The sequence below is a fragment of the Pinus tabuliformis genome, chromosome 9, assembly GCF_031772625.1.
Source record: "Pinus tabuliformis cultivar Carrire ecotype Pingquan chromosome 9, CPIR1, whole genome shotgun sequence".
NCBI classification, from domain to species: Eukaryota; Viridiplantae; Streptophyta; class Pinopsida; order Pinales; family Pinaceae; genus Pinus; species Pinus tabuliformis.
Genome location: NC_142307.1, coordinates 386,247,010 through 386,266,491, shown reverse-complemented (window position 1 = coordinate 386,266,491; position 19,482 = coordinate 386,247,010). Strand labels below are relative to the sequence as shown.

The window sequence follows — 19,482 nt, the reverse complement described above, 5'->3', positions numbered from 1 at the left end:
ATGGTTGGTTAGTATCTTGGTTATGTTTTTCTATAGCCTGCAGTCTAGTCTCCATTGCCTCCATTTTATTCTCTAGTAGTTCTATTTTATTTTCTATTTGTTTTTGGATCGTGTCTTCAAGAGATGCAAATTTATTTTCTAGCATGGCTTCTAACTCTTTTTGTAGCTTGGCTTCTCTTTCCTCTCTACGTTTCTCTAAAGACTCTATATACTCATAAAGGCCTTGTAGAGTAACTGTGCTAGGTCTTCCCTTGGTAATCTTTGGTAACTGTGGTGAAATATTCATACTTGAAATTATATGAGCAATTAGAAAAAGAAAAAGATAAAGAATGTGTGCACCTGATATCAGAAAACCTGACTGCAGATCGCCCGTCTACCCTTGGTAATCTTTGGTAACTGACTGCAGATCGCCCGTGCCCACCGCAACCCGCAGACTCTTTCACCGAGCCTCAGAACACTTTCACCAAAGAATATATAGAGTAAGTTTTTAACTCTTTCACCGAGCCTCAGAACTCTTTCACCGAAGAATATATGCGAAGAATATATAGAGTAAGAATATATGCCAAGAATATATAGAGTATGTTTTTAACTCTTTCACCGAGCCTCAGAACACTTTCACCGAAGAATATATGCGAAGAATATATAGAGTAAGAATATATGCCAAGAATATATAGAGTATGTTTTTAACTCTTTCACCGAGCCTCAGAAAATAAACATACTTATCAAATATATTTTTAAAAGAAATAAAACTCATAATTTTAACATATACAAATTAATCAAATTAGAAAATAATAAAAATACAAATTTGTAATATTATAATTGTACAAATTATTAAAAAAAATATTTTATTAGACATCAAATTTCAATTACCTTCAATTTACTTAAAACACATCATATGCACAATATTATATGAATACAATTATATATACACAGAAACATATAACAACACATCACATTACTCTAATACATGAAAATACCACATAATACATTACAACACAACATAAATAAATATAAAAATTTAAAATCTTGTAAATTTTGTAATTCAATTATTTTTTTAATTAAATAACAACATTTTAAATCTCATGTGGAAGCCCTATAAATATGAAGAAAAAAAATGTGATAATCAAAGTTTACAATGTGAAATGTAAAGTTGATTTTTCTAAATGAGAAATCATTATATATATAATTTCATTAAAATAGATATCATTTTCAAATTTTATTTTTATTATCAAATTATCATTTGGAAAATAGAAAAATATTTCAAAATAAGAGGCACTTCCTATACTTTGGCATGATATTTTTTATAACTGTGAGTAGCAATATCCTTAAAATATATATAGGTGTATAGGTGATGATATATTTATTTTTAATATTTGAATTGTTGTTATAATATGAAGAGAAGAGATGTAAATGTACAATTTTAAAACCACAAACATAATGTCCACTTTTATTATAATAAAAATAAAAATTTAACCAAAATACATATTCATAACCATATCATATTGTACAAATGTTTTTAGAAGCTATATTTTTAATTTTATTGGTCATATTTTTTATTTTGGACATTCAAATTTTCACAACTTTAAATTAATTTAAAATACATCATATTAAGCACAATGTCATGTGTGTATAATCATATATACACAAACAACACAACACTAATAACTATAAAAATTTGGTCTTATATCTATAAAAATAAATTTTAAATATTAATTTTTATTAGTTTTTATTAAATAAAAAAATTTAAACTTTTGGTGTCATTAAATTAAATGTAATTTATGGGTTCATTTCTACTAAATCATTTGTGGTTTTATAGAAGGGTATTATGTAAAAGATTTGTAAATGTGAAAAAAAATGTGAATAGTATAATTTTATGAGTTCATTTATAGAAGGGTATTATGTGAAAGAATTGTAAATTGGAAATATATATATATATATATATATATATATATATATATATATATATATATACACACACATATATATATATACACACACACACGAGTAGTATAATTTTATGAGTTCATTTTTACAAAATTATTTGTGGTTGTTATATAGAAATATCATGTGGGAAAAAAAAATGTAAATGTGAAAAAAATTGTGAATAATGTAATTTTATAATTTTATTTTAACTAAATCATTTATGGTCATTTGTAGTTGTAAAAAATGTAAATGTGAAAAAAAATGTGAGAAATATAATTCTGAGTTTAGTTTACTAAATCATGTGTGGCCATTTATAGTTGTTATATAAGAATATCATGTCAAAACAATTGTTTTAAATATGTGAATATGATCAAATTTTAAAATGTGAAATTAATTAAATAAATTATAAACCAAAAATCACTAAATGTCATATAAATAAATAGAATTAAAATTTTAAAAATAAACACTCCTCATTTTAAGAAAAAAAATATATGAAAAATTAAAAATACACCAACAAAAAATTGAGACTCCTCCAAGATAGCTTTGGCCATGCTATCTTTGAAGGTTGTGAGAAGGGTCAACCCCTTCTCAAAAAAAGAAAAAAAAAACTGATTATGTATTAAAATATAGTTTGTGAGTGAGTACATCAAAAATAACACTACAATTTACAATTAGAAATGTAATGCCATCTTCAACAATTACACCTAATATGCCTTTGCCAAGCATTTCCCATCTGCTGTTGTGCAATTCTACTTTCTTCTGCTTCATACCACAAAGAAATTAAAATTTTAATAATAAATAAATAACAAAAACAATTAATTTTCTTAAGATCTCATTCAAGATGTTATGCAATAAAAATTAGTTTAGTTTTTCACTCCTACATAAAATTGTGGGAAAATTTTAATTTACTTTTTCATATATGACTTTTGTGTCACAGTACTCTGCATCTGCTTTCAAGTCTAAACACTTCCCATTTAATCTACTTTCTTGATACCTGTTTCATAGCATAAACTTAAAATCCTGATAATAATTTTATTTTAAAATAATAACTAGTTTAATATTTTTGAAAATCTAATTAATCTATTATAATTAATATCTTACATGAAATTGTGAAAAAAAATTCCATCATCACTTCTGACTTCTTGTCCAAAGCCCCTTCTTAGTCCACTTAATTTACACCTGTCTCAATCCACTTAATTTTACACCTGTTTCATAAGAGGGAAAATAAATAAATAAATTTTCAATCACAAATTTATTATTAAATAATAAAAACAAAACAAAACAATCAACCATCTTTTCAGATTTAAATATAATAAAAATTAATTTATTGTAAATTTTACTAATATATGAAGTAAATAATTTATTGTAAACAATCATCATTTTAACATATACAAATTAATTAAATTAAAAAACAATAAAAATACAAATTTTTAATATGGCAATTGTACACATACTTGAAAAATAAAATTTTATTGAATATCAAATTTTAATAACCTTCAATTTGCTTTAAACACATCATATTATGCACAATGTTATATGGGTACAATCATATATATATATACGAACATATAGCACATCAAGTTTTATTAAAAATCATAATTTTAAATGTCAAAATTATAATTTTTAAATATAATTTTATAAGTTCATTTTTAATGAATCACTCACTATATGCCACTTAATCAAAAATCTTTTTTACTATAAAATTATTATTTGCAAAACTCCAAAATTAAAATTAATAATAAGATAATTAATTTAAATAAAAAATAATACTCTACTTAGACAAAATCATTTTTAGATATCACTTCTACTATAAATTTATTATTTGCAAAACTCGAAAATTAAAATTAATATGATATTAATTTAATTAAAATTTAATAATTATAATTTAATTAAAAAATAAACTCTACCAAGTTGAAACACAATATATTATGCACAATGTTATATGAGTACAATCATATATACACACAAGCATATATAACAAATCAAATTTTATTAAAAAATATAATTTTAAATGCCAAAATTTTAAGTTTAAATATAACTTTATAAATTTATTTTTAATGAATCACTCAACCATATATCACTTAATCAAAAATCATTTTACTATAAATTTATTATTTGCAAAACTCCAAAATGAAAATTAATAATAAAATTATCAATTTAAATAATAATAAAAAATAATACTCTATCAAGAAAAAATTATTTTCAAATATCACTTTTACTATAAATTTATTATTTGCAAAATTCTAAAATTAAAATTAATATTAAAATTATCAATTTAATAATAACTTAATAATTAATAATTTAATTAAAAATAGATTCTATCGAGATAATTTTAGCCACTTTTAATGTTTTGAGAAATAATCACTCAAGTATCAATTCACTCAAATATAAAGAGTATCATATGAAAAATATATTATAGGTTAATAATCATGTTATAAAAAGTAATAGATATAAAAAAAATAATATAAACTGGTTAAAAAAACAAATTTTAAAACTATATACATTTATATATAAATAAAACATATTACTTATTTATATTAAAAAAAAAATCATTTTAACCTATACAAATTAATTAAATTAAAAAATAATAAAAATTAACATATTTATCAAATATATTATTCATTTATATTTTAAAAGACACAAAATTCATTATTTTAATATAGACAAATTAATTAAATCAAAAAATATGAAAATAAACATATTATTCATTTATAATTTTAAAAAACATAAAATTCAACTGGTCAACATATACAAATTAATTAAAATAATAAAATAACAAAAAAATACAAATTTGTAAAATAATAAATTTTACTATAAAATGATTATTTGCAAAACTCCAATTTTACTATAAAATTATTATTTTGATGACATTCTCTCCCTATATATTGGCAACCATGATCTGACTCCTCAACTTGTCATGACGAAACGCGTCTAGAAAAGTTTTTTTTACATGTGATTTACACTAAAACTATTCTTAATAAATAAAAATAAATATATTTATCAAATATATTATTCATTTATATTTTGAAAAAAAAAAAATCATAAAATTCATTATTTTAACATATACAAATTAATTAAATTAAAAAATAATAAAATAATAAAAATAAACATATTTATCAAATATATTATTCATTTATAATTTAAAAAACATAAAATTCATCCTTTTAACATATACAAATTAATTAAAATAATAAAATAACAAAAATACAAATTTGTAATATTACAATTAACAAATTCTTGAAAAAATAATGTTTTATTAAACATCATTTTTTAATAACCTTCAATTTACTTAAAATAAATCACATTACTCCAATACTTTACAATATCACATTACAAATTAATTAAATTAAAAAATAATAAACAACATAAATTTTTATTAACTAATATAATTTTAAATGTCAAAATTATAATTTTTAAATATATCTTTATTAGTTCATTTTTAATAACACATCAATTCTTATTAAATAATACAATTTTAAATGTCAAAATTATAATTTTTAAATATATCTTAGCACAAAGAGTGATTGATATAGAGATAAAATAATGTAAATGTGTTAAAAATAAAATTTTATAATGAGAAGTTAAAAATAATATATATTTATATACTTCCCTAACTTATACAAATAAATAAAATTAAAATAAGCATATTTTGTCATATATATTATTGATTTATATATTTTTTTAAATAAAACTCATCAATTTAATTTCTACAAATTAATTAAGTTAAAATTAATAAAAATACAAATTTATAAAATTGCAATTTATACCAATTAATTAAATTAAAAATAATAAAAACACAAATTTCCAATTTAAACAAATAAATTAAATTAAAAATAATAAATATATAAATATATAAATTGCAATTCCACAATTAATTAAAAATATATATATATATATATATATATATATATATATATATATATTATTAAACATTAAATTTTAATAACCTTTAATTTGCTTAAAACACATCATATTATGCACAATGTTATATGGCTACAATCATATATACACACACAAACACATAACACATCAATTTTTATTAAATAATATAATTTTAAATGCCAAAATTATAATTTTTAAATATAACTTTATAAATTTATTTTTAATGAATCACTCAACTATATATCACTTAATCAAAAATAATTTTTACTATAAATTTATTATTTGCCAAACTACAAAATTAAAATTAATATTACAATTATTAATTTAAATAAAAATATAGTACTTTGAAACAAAATCATTTTTAAATATTATTTTTACTATAAATTTATTATTTGCAAAACCAGAAAATTAATATTAATATTGAAATTATCAATTTAATTAAAACTTAATAATTAATAATAAAATTATTAATTTAATTAAAAAATAGACTTTACCATGATAGTTTTAGCCATGTTGAAAATAAAATTTTATAATGAAAAGTTAAAAATAATATATATTTATATACTTTGCTAACTTATACAAATAAATAAAATTAAAATAAACATATTTTGTCATATATATTATTGATTTATATATTTTTTAAATAAAACTCATCAATTTAATTTATACAAATTAATTAAATTAAAAATAATAAAAATACAAATTTATAAATTGCAATTTATACAAATTAATTAAACTAAAAATAATAAAAAAAAACAAACAAACTTATAAATTGAAGTTCCACAATTTTTTTTCTTAAATAATTTATTAAACATTAAATTTTAATAACCTTCAATTTGCTTAAAACACATCATATTATGCACAATGTTATATAGCTACAATCATATATATACACACAACCATATAACCCATCAATTTTTATTAAATAATATAATTTTAAATGCCAAAATTATAATTTTTAAATATAACTTTAAAAGTTTATTTTTAATGAATCACTCAACTATATATCACTTAATCAAAAATAGTTTTTACTATAAATTTATTATTTGAAAAACTCCAAAATTAAAATTAATATTACAATTATTAATTTAAATAAAAATATAATACTTTGAAACAAAATCATTTTTAAATATCATATTTACTGTAAATTTATTATTTGCAACACCAAAAAATTAATATTAATATTAAAATTATCAATTTAATTAAAACTTAATAATTAACACTGACCTTCCTAGCCTTTTACAATGTCAAAATTATAGTGAGCTCGGGAGGCTTCTCTCCAAGCTTTTTGAGCATAGGAATAAAATATTAAATCAAAATAGATAATTTGTTTCTTTAGGTCCGATAGACCATTATTTGGTCTCAGCTAACGTTAACCATCATCATCATCATCAATAAAATTATTAATTTAATTAAAAAATAGACTTTACCAAGATAGTTTTAGCCATGTTTACATGTTATAAGAAATAACCACCGAGTATACTCAATCATACTTTATAACACAGTGTCATTGATATAAATAAAGATAATGTGAACTTGTTAAAAGTCAAATTTTAAAATGAAAAGTTAGAGAATATATACATTATTATTTCAAGTAATTCATACAAATAAAATAAAATAAACATATTTATCAAATATATTATTCATTTATATTTTTAAAAGAGATAAAATTCATCAATTTAACATATACAAATTAATTAAATTAAAAAATAATAAAAATACAAATTTGTAATATTACAACTTACAAATTTTTAAAAAATATTATTTTATTGAACATCAATTTATAATAACCTAATTACATTACTCACATACTTCACAGTATCACATTAAAATTTAATTAAATTAAAAAATAATAAAAAAATAAACATATTTATCAAATATATTATTAATTTACATTTTTAAAAGACAAACTCATTTAAACATATCCAATTTAATCAAATTAGAAACTAACAAAAATACAGACACAAATTTCTAATATTGAAATTTACAAATTTTTAAAAAATAATATTTTATTAAACATCAATTTTTAATAACCTAATCACATTACTCCCATACATCACAATATCATATTAGAAATTAATTAAATTAAAAAAAATAATTAAAATAAACATATTTATCAAATATATTATTAATTTATATTTTTAAAGACATAAAATTTATTAATTTAACCTTACAAATTAATTAAATTAAAAATAATAAAATAATAAAAATACAAATTTGTAATATTACAATGTACAAATTTCTACAAAATATTATTTTATTAAACATCAATTCTTAGTAACTTTACAAATTAACTAAATTAAAAATAATAAAAATACAAATTTGTAAACTAAAAATAATAACTTTCAATTTGCTTAAAACAAATCACATTACTCCCATACATCACAATATCACATTCGAAATTAATTAAATTAAAAAGTTATAAAAATAAATATAGTTATCATTTATATTTTTAAAATTTTAACACATACAAATTAATCAAATTAAAAAATAAAAATTTATATATTATAATGTAAAAAAATTAAAATAATATTTTATTAAACCTAAATTTTTAATAACCTACAATTTGTTTAAAACAAATCACATTACAACAAAACATAAATAAATATATAAATTATATTTTTAAAATTTTAACATGTACAAATTAATCAAATTAAAAAATAAAAATTTATAATATTATAATGTAAAAAAATTAAAATAATATTTTATTAAACCTAAATTTTTAATAACCTACAATTTGTTTAAAACAAATCACATTACAACAAAACATAAATAAATATATAAATTTTGAGTCTGAAATTTTTTAAATTCAATTATTATTTTTTATTAAATAATAACATTTTAAATCTATATAAGATATCATGCTGAAGCCATATGAATATGAAAAAAAAAAAAATGTAATGAATTATAGTTTAAAATGTGGAATGTAAAGTTAAAATTATTTAAGCACAAATATTACTGGAGAAAATTAGAAAATGTAAGTTCAAAATTACAAATGAAAAATAATTAATATATATTAATGAAAAATCATTAATATATATAAATCCATTAAATTAGATATCATTTTTAAATTTCACTTTTATTATAAAATTATGATTAAGAAAATTACATAATTATAAATAATGTTAAAACTCATACAAAATAGGAAACTATACTTGAAAATAAAAAATATTTATACTTCTAAAAGTTGTGAGGAGCAACATTTTTAAAATATGTGAGCAACATTTTTAAAATATGTTAAAACTACTACAAAATAGAAAATTATATTTGAAAATAAAAAACATTTCCCATACTTTGGCATATGATACTTTTGAAAGCTGTGAAGAGTAACATTTTTAAAATATATTATGATCTTTGAAGATTGATATATTTATTTTTAATAATTTAATTGTTGTTATAAAGATGATATTATATCAGAATTGATATATTTATTTTTAATACTTCAATTGTTTCAATAAATATGATATTATATGAAGAGATGTAAATGTATAATTTTAAAATGTAAAATTAAAAACCACATACATGTCTATTTTTATTATAATAAAAATATAAATTTAGCCAAAATACATATTCATAAAATTCATATTCACAACCAATGCATGCTCACCATGTCATAATGTACAAATGTTTTTAAAACTAATATTTTTACTTTTAACCATTAAATTTTCATAACTTTAAATTAATTTAAAATACATCATATTGAGCACAATGTCATATGTATAATCATATATACACAAACAACACTTAACACATTACAATACAACAACACATTACACAACACAACACAACACATTACAACAACACAGCACATTACAACAACACATTAATAACTATAAAAAAAATTAGTGTCATATCTTTAAAAATTTGGTGTCTTATTTTTATAAATTTTAAATATTAATTTTTATTAAATAACAAAATTTTAAAGATAATTTTAAATGTGAAAGTTAATCTTGAATCAAAATTTTTAGATGTAATTTATGAGTTCATTTTTACAAAATCATTAGTGGTTTTTATATAAGGGTATCATATGAAAGAATTGTAAATGTGAATAATATAATTTTATGAGTTCATTTTGCTAAATTATTTGTGCTTGTTATATAGTATCATGTGAAAAGAAAATGTGAATGTAAAAAATTGTGAATAATGTAATTTTATAATTTTATTTTTACTAAATCAGTTATGATCATTTGTAGTTGTAAAATTTGTAAATGTGAAAAATTTGTGAATAATGTAAGTTTATGATCATGTGTAGCCATTTGTAAGTGTTGTAAAATTTGTAAATGTGAAAAAATTGTGAATGTTGTAATGTAAGTTTATGATCATGTGTAGCCATTTGTAAGTGTTATATAAGAATATCATGTGAAAACAATTGTTTGCCTGGAAAAAAATGTGAATATGATCAATCAAATTTTGAAATGTGAAGTTATCATTAAAAGTCATCTGAATAAATATAATTAAAATTTTACAAATAAACACAACTTTTGGAAAAAAGAAAAAAATACACCCAAAAATAAAAATAAAAACAAACAAACAAAAATGACACTCCTCCAAGATAGCTTTGGCCATGCTATCTTTGAAGGTTGTGAGAAGGGTCAACCCCTTCTCAAAAAAAAATATATCTGATTATGTATTAATGTATAGTTTGTGAGAGTGAGTACATCAAAAAATACACTACAATTTACAATTACAAAATGTAATACCATCTTCAATAACACTTGATATGTAATTCTTCTACAAAGAGTTTGGGCCTTTGTCCAGCACTTCCCATTTGTTGTTGTGAAATTCTACCTTCTTGATTTCTGTTTCATACCACAAGGAAATTAGAGATCACATTCAAAATGTTACGAAATAAAAAATAAATTTTAGTTTGTGAGAGTGAGTACATCAAAAAATACACTACAATTTACAATTACAAAATGTGATTCTTCTACAAAGAGTTTGAGCCTTTGCCGAGCACTTCCCATCTGCTGTTGTGCAATTCTACCTTCTTGATTTCTGTTTCATACCACAAGGAAATTAGAGATCACATTCAAAATGTTATGAAATAAAAAATAATTTTTCACTCCCACATAAAATTGTGAGAACAATTTAATTTACCTTTTCACAGCACTCTTGCATCTGCTTTGAGTCACACTTTCTTAACCCTGTTTCATAGCACAAGCTTAATTTACTTTCTTGATACCTGTTTCAAGAGATAAGCTTAAAGTCCTGATAATAATTTTATTTTTGAAAATGTAATAAAAATAAATAATTGTTATAAATAATAAAAATTAATCTATTATAATTAACATCTCACATGAAATCATTGTGAAAACAATTCAATCAACTTGTCACTTCTTGTCAAAAGCCCCCTCCCCTTTCCGTCAACTTAATTTACACCTGTTTCATAAGATAGGAAAATAAATAAATAAATAAATTTCAATCACAAATTTACTATTAAATATTAAAAACAAAACACAATAATTAACTTTCACCATTACAAAACAATGTCTGCCTAATATTTTCTAGAGTATCGAGGTAAACTAATTAGAAAACCTGTTTCATAAGATGGGAAAATAAATAAATAAATAAATTTTCAATCACAAATTTACACCTGTTTCATAAGATGGGAAAATAAATAGATAAATAAATTTTCAATCACAAATTTACCATTAAATATTAAAAACAAAACACAATAATTAACTTTCATCGTCACAAAAACAATATCAACATAATATTTTCTAGAGTATCGAGGTAAACTAATTAGAAAGCCTAGAGAATCTCTTCTTAAAGCATTTCAAGTTTCAAAAGAGACATGTAAATGTTATCTCCATATTATAATTTGGACTGGCATCCGTATGGGTGATTGAGAACCATGCAATGTTTATGATCAATAAAAGGCTGCACCAACCACTCTTTTGCAGGTCATGCATATTATTTTGCAGTGAATCGGAAATTAATAAATTTTGTTTTTTTTTTTTTTATGATGACAAAAAGGCTATAAAAGGAGATCATGCAAGTTATTTTCTAATAAATCAGAAATTAATAAAAAAAAAAAATTTAATAAATTCTTGTATTATTCTCTTGAATTTTCATTGGACAACTGAAGCAGAGCCTGCCTGTCCGCTTTCATCCTTGGATGTTATACTCACTGCAAACATTCTTCAGAAGAATGTTTGCAATGTACTTTGTCCAACAAATGCAAATTCACTTTGAGGTAGGAAGAGGATCATCATTATGTCACTAAGGGGAGCAATATTTTCACCATGTTTCATGTGGGAAGAAGAAGCCAGTTTCTTCATTTATTTGAAACCTTTGTCCCTTCTTTGGATGGGGTTATTCATTCCCAAATTTAGTTTCCATTAAGACCATTTCCACAAATTTGAAAAACCAATATCCCTAATGCATTGAGTCAAAGAGAAAATAGCCTCAACAAGGAGCCAATTATAGATCCATAATTATCATCCTACATCACTCGATTATCAGACAAAAAGTGGAACTAAATTATATCATAGACAACACTTGCAATCAAGAAAAAAGAAATAGCATGTTATTCATGGTACTACTTTGTACTTCTCTAAAAAAATCTTTATAGAATCTAACATCATGGTTGTGAATTTCTTGCATTATTTTGACCATAATCATTGACATGCGTAAGGTGGACAATATCAATACAATAAAGTAAATTTGTGCTCAATAATTGCATAAAGTTTGTCCAATTGACATAAAAAACTATTTATTGATTGTGAAATTTTTTGTGCCATCATTCCCTTCCTCATCATGATGACTTGAAATCCATAGGATCTTCTAATAGCAAGAACCCATTGACTCCTTTTTGGGTGACCTAGACTCTGATAGAAGTTTGCAAGAATGTCCATTGTTCATTCAAACTTAAGACATCGGTGAAATCCTACAAGAGATCCCTTCAATAAATATCAAAAGACTATTGGCCATGTTTGAGGAAATTATTTAATCGAACCAAGAGTAGAAGGGGGGGTTCAATTCATTTTAGATCCTTAAACAGAGCAAACTTAACAATGTTGTATCGATTGAAACATATTCTCAAGAGTTCAAGATAAGAAATAATTCCAAGAAAAGTCCAAGATAAACAATAACTAACACACATTATGATTAATAGGTTTTGTGATCACATATCTTTCACTTATAAAACTCAAATTTAAAATACATATATAAACCTAATACTTTAGTTTTACCTAATATTACCACCAAATGCAATATCGTCTAATTACAACCCAATTTTAATGCCTTTCTTAAGACCGTTAATACTCCTCAAGAAGTCACATTTTAATTACTATATCTTTATACATTAAATGAAGAGCACAAATTCACATTTTAAATACAACTCTTTATAATTTTAATGAAAACATAAGAATACTAAAACTTATAAATAATTTGATAGTTTACAATGTTATGACAAATAATGTGTGTTTACTATGTTAAAATAAAGAAGATATTATAGATTGACTAATTTTGAAAATTACTTCCGTGAAGTACAAATTGCTTTCAAACAACCAAATCCTTCACATAAAATGGAAGAATAAATTTGTAATAAATATTATGCTTTGTGAGATTAAAATACAAATTCTTATCATGTTTTCAATGCATATGCTCGAGCACTTTGTGTGTACATGACCTAGATTCCAGATCGGCAGTTTCAATGGAAGTTGCAACCAACCAATATGAGATTGTGTAACATTAAAATAGCAGCAAGTTTTTTATTTAAATGACGCAATGCTCGTAAAGCACATATAATTTGCATATAGCAATGTCTTTCATTGGAATTTCAGCCCCCAAAAATGGGTTTTTGTAAATACTTCTTGACTTGGTGAGTGCACGTGCATTTCAATACCTCGCTTCCTTCTGGATGAAGGATCTAATGACTAAAAATTCGATGTGACCATCTATCATTGATTATTATATTGAAATCCAAGTTACAATCATGCATAATTTTTATTAGAATTAAAAAAAAAAAAAAAAGGAGTTTATTCTTAAATGGAAAGAAAAATGAAGTATGCATAAATTTGTGACAAGTAAGGCATTGAACTAAGTGCCAAATTCAATACCGACAAAGGTAGCATTCCCAAAGTATGAGAGAATTCCAACCTTGTCAACATGAAGAAGCTTAAGTCTATCATTATGAACTGAAAATGAGTTATTTTTGGTGGAGTGGATTGCATAAGTTAAAGAACTCATTTTTCATCAAACTAGGAAAGAAAGCCCACACATGATTCCCCACCTATGCATGCATTGAAGGCTATGCTAAGTGGAAATCCAAAGCATTCCATACCTAAATTTATCTCATAAACTCAAAAAAAAACATGGAGGCAGGTCTTCATTATGTCGCATTCTCTAAGGCATGTTTGCAATGATTGAAGACTTGTAGCTTAAGTTTGAGAAATTCTAGAATTAATGGCAACCAGTCACCAAAGTGCAAGGATTGTAGAACTATGGTGATAGAATTACAACTGCTCAAGAATTTTAATATCAATCAAGAGACACAATTCTACTCTACTACTCTGCAGAAATTAATTCACAATTTAGAACATCATTCACAAACATGCATCAATCACATACACAAGTACACAGATTTATCTAGGGAAACCAACTGATAAAATTCCCTTAAGCTTGCTTGCATTAATCAGATGAATAGAGAATGTATTACAATTTCTTGCTCGCTCTAAGCAAAACCTACAAGTGAATAAACTATCTCTCTGCTCAATGAGAAGCTTTGACCCAGACTTATTCAATTTCTACCTCAACTTGAGCCCCTATTTCCTTGCGCCAATCCTAAGGAATTAGGCCCCTATTTTTTAGGAATTTTCCTCCAATTGATTGTGAAATTCCCAAGGTTGATCTCTGGCTGCATACAACACATGTACACTCAAGACTAATCTACAATTGATGTTACACTGCCTTGGAATCTCCACCACAAATGGGGAACTTGAATTCTTTGCATGCATGAGCTATATGTGGTTGACTGATCAGTTAACTAGATGATCACTTATTTATACTATTGTCCCATTGCACCACTGACCTTCCACTAGTTCCATCAACTGTTAGAACTAGTTTAACTGAAAAGAACTGGACATAATTGACCTTGATTGCTACAAATTAGCAATCTCACATGCTTAATTGAACTCCAAGCCCTCTAACTCAAATTTACTAAGCTAACTAAGTGACAAGAGCCATGCCACCTCAGTTAACTACCTCCAATTTGTCTGTTGATGTGGAAATTCGAATTTTCTCAATTTGACCAAGGCAAAGTCAAATTGAGACTTTCTTGCTACACTTCTCAAAAGGGATTCTAAGAAACTTGCTCTCATGATAATGGTAGATTCATTATTTATTTTATATTTATTATTTGATCAAAAAGTATACAATTGTAATGGTGTATGTATAAAGTGTGACATTCTCAAGTAGAATCAAATCCCTCTTTTAGTGTTCAGAGAAATTTTTGAGAAATTTGAATTTTCATGGGTTCTCCATTTGCAAGATGGCGTTATAGAATTGTTCCCAATGGCATGCAAGGAGTTATGTTTGTTCCATTTTTTTTCATCTTCAAATATGCAATCATTGATGATGCACTAGTGGACTTGCATTTGTTGGGTTGCATTCATGTTAACATTTCGCCATTCTTGAAAATAGGATTGGACTCCTCACATTTGTCTCAAATGCAAAGAATCTCCAACCTTCTCAAGTAGTGTGTAGTATTTTATTTTGCAATCATTGAACCAAGGGAGAATTTCCCTTCAAAGTATACATAGTGTGGGAGCTTGCAAAGGTGGATATTAAGTTCATATCCTTTTCTATGAGGCTTCCCCATATGATACGGTTCAACAAGAACCTTGATATAGCTTCCATGGATGATAATATCCTTTGCAGTTTACATTGAAGTGTTCTTCAGTAATCTTCCTGCATTTAAATTTGTTGATGAGACCCATCGAAATACCATAATGAAATTTCTTCAGATGAAGGAATACCTCATAATTTGACACTCTTGAAGGTATTCATGAGCTCATGAAATCTCATGTCATTAGCCACCAAAGCATGACATTAACCAACAAATATATAATACTTGAAATGTGGGAAACCATGCATCAACTCTTTTTTTTTAGGGCTACATCCAATTTTATGAGGATTTGGAACACACACACAAGAAAGTGCTTATCCTCAAAAATTAAAGGATCAAATAAAAAATGCTCCTTCAAAATCATTTCACTATTCTCATTAGTGGTATTTCTCGAACCCATGGAGTATTGTAGTTCTTCGATTTGGAATTCTGAATTTGACACAAATCTATTGTACCTTATGAGAATGCAATTCTCAAACACTAAAATAAAATAAAATTTCCAGAATTAAAATTATAATTTCCATTGGCATATTGTATTTCATATCCATATTGTTTAAGATTTTTATGATAAACACTTGTATTATATTTATCCTCAATTTATTATAATAATAATAATCAAAAGAGAATATTATATGATTTCATAACTTTCTCCTTTTTCTTATTAAACACACTCATACAAATATATGAAATTTATATATATAAATATTAAAAAACAAATTAATAATAAATCTTGTTATATAAATATTTTGAAAAAACTAATTTAATTTTTAATTAACCATATACAATTAAGATATAATTATTTAGTGGATTAAAAACATGGATTGTTCATATATGTAATTTTTAGCTAGCAAATAAACAGCCTTCAAATAATTATTTTATAAATTAAAAACGTTGCATGTCTTCAATTATTTTGTAAATTAAAAACATGGAATATTAATATATGTCCTGCACAACCAAACTCATATATTATTATCTAATTCCCCACCTTTGCATGGAGCTTTATAAATTTAGAGAAAGATTGCATAACCCTGAACGCAGCATCAAAGAAAATAAGTCTCGCACTCAACTCTTAGATAAATATTACCGTGAAGAATTCTTTTGAAAACCATTTAAACAATAAACGAAAAAAGATTAGGATGAGTCCGCTTTATAAATATTATAATATATAATATAATTTAATTATATACATCAACAGCCAAAAATAACATATGAAACCATGAATGGAAACCACAGTTAATGGGGTTCTTCAAACGGCGATGAATGTTCTGGTAATTCTATTTGTGGGATATTTTTAAATGACCCAATTCTTCTTAGTCTTGTAAGCGTCATCCTATGAACCTTCTGTAAAGAATTACAAATTTGAATGATAATTAGCAGAACGGCCCAATTGAATTCCGCATAGAACCAACTATACATATTCGAACACAACCCGCCATATTTTCAGTTAGAGGGCATCATAAAACCCATCACTAGGATGGAGAGAACGAATTATGGAATCCAAATGAGGGGTATTAGTTAAGTAGATTTATTAGTGACAGCTGAGGTAGACGAACCAGTAGATGACACTGGTCTCCAAACCTGTATCTATCACATTGCATAGAAACCTATTCGAATTGTAAGCAAGGAGAGTAAATTCGAAAACTTATTCACAAGCTATAAACTCAGCGAAGAAGTACAAAAGAAATCTTGAGAATCCCCTTTGCGGTTGGAAGGGAAACACCAGATATATATCAATACTAGAATGCATTGGTTTGGAAGATAATAGGGAAATACAATGGATCGGTCAAACATTGGTGGCTCTCCCCTACCATCAAACATTAAAAATCACTTTAAGAAATGAATTATAGTAATCCAACCACATTAATAAATGTAATTAATATAAATATATTACAATGGCATACACAATTAAATGTATTAATTAAATATATATTATTTCAAAATATAATAAAAAAATTCAAAATACTATTAATATTTCAAAATTTCACATCAATAATTAAATTACAATTTTAAAATTCTTATTCCAAAATATGCAGCAACCATAACAAGCTTGATTACAGGTTAACTATAACCATAGTAAATTTATAGAATCATACCCTTTTACAAAGTAAATAACCACATTAATTAAATTACATCAAAAGAACTACTACTATTTCACAACTAAACTTTGAGACTTATTTGCACCGTCAATCTCTCTTTGAAGAGGTGTCACATACCCCGGTAACCTCGCATGTAAAAGCAGGGAGTTAGAATTTTTTTATACAAATTACCCACAAGTAATTATCAAATTCACAACTCCACAATTCCTCATTAACCATTAGATATAATGTTTATTAGTACATCAAGTAAATTGCAGTGAAAGACAGTAAGTTGCATAACCATAACTGTGGTAGTGTGATAACATAAACTGTCTCATGAATCCTTACATCCATTGCATGATTTCCTTCACCATATTAATTAATCTCATACTTGGACATTATGGTTATGCCATCAAACAAAGAACCATCAACATCAAGGATTCATCATCATCAAACTGACACAAAAGGCAATCACACCATTGAACACCAGTATACCCTGGAAACCCCGTATGGTGAAAACCAGCAAATGTTTAATCTTATTATTAAACGCTCGTGAGGGATTTCACCCCTCACTCAATGGCTTATAAGGGATTCCATCCCTTAGCCATTGCTATAAAATCATTACAATGAATTATCATTAAGTTGTCACATAACTAGCTAAAAGCTAATACAGTTTTCATGTAATCTTTTACTTACATACCGCCACATACAACACTCCTTGTGGCATGATTGTTCTCGCAATGTACATTCCTGCATCTCGAACTCATCCGCATGGACCATTGATCACTTTCCTGCCATAATGTTAACATCACTTTCCTTTGGCACCAACCGCCATCATTTCCTATCAATGTTGTCGTCAACAAACTTTGGCAACAAGATTAGATACCATATTAATGAATCAATAATCAACCTCTAAAAGAGATCTTTAGCATCTACTCATATGCATGAGCAAGCGTGACATACTATTTAACTAGTACATATACCCAAGTAAATATTGTTTGACCTCCACAATGTTTATTTACTCTAATGTATAATTCTCTTTAAGAGTTCTAACTCATTAGTTCTACTACATGTATAACACATTCGTTATATCTTCATACATGTAATAAACTGTTATTTCAATGTTTAAGCACATATGTTCTTTGCACATAGTTATTTTTCGAGAACTCAACATAGTCTCTCTAACAAACAAAGAACATAACTCCATATCACAATGACTATTCCTTGCTCATACCATTGCTTATCATATTAGCCCTTATTTAATGTAGGCAACACATATTCCCTTCATTAGAATACTACCATCATTTCATACAACAAACCACATACCTCTTTCCTAAAGGAAGTCATTATAACCTCATTTCTCTATCTTCCTATATGAAGGAGTCTCAAGCTTCCCTTTCGAGAAATTATTAAAGATTTCCATCTTTATGCATAAAAATCAAGATACAAAAACAAGGTTAACTTACTCTTTATGCATCAAAATCAAGAAGTCAACACAACTCATCTAGCAAGACAATCTTTCAAGAGATTATATTTTTCAAGAAAGTTAACATGACCACTTTCTCTATGTACACACAAAATCATATTTCCAAAATCACAATAGCTACCCTTATGAGCATGCAACATGTGTTCTTTCTAACACAATTATTTTTACTTCAGTGCACATAGTCTTTTCATGAAACAAGTATGGATTCTTGCTCTTGCATGAACACTATTCATGTGTGTCTTTTAAAGAAAGAATCTCTATCTTTG

General features: G+C 24.4%; 1 long non-coding RNA gene across 1 annotated transcript in view; it reads right to left on the bottom strand.

Annotated features, from left to right (window-relative positions):
• The window catches only part of LOC149148767 (uncharacterized), a 49,181-nt gene that overhangs the window by 28,202 nt on the left and 1,497 nt on the right, over positions 1–19,482 (bottom strand). The gene's annotated exons all lie outside the window — the stretch shown is intronic.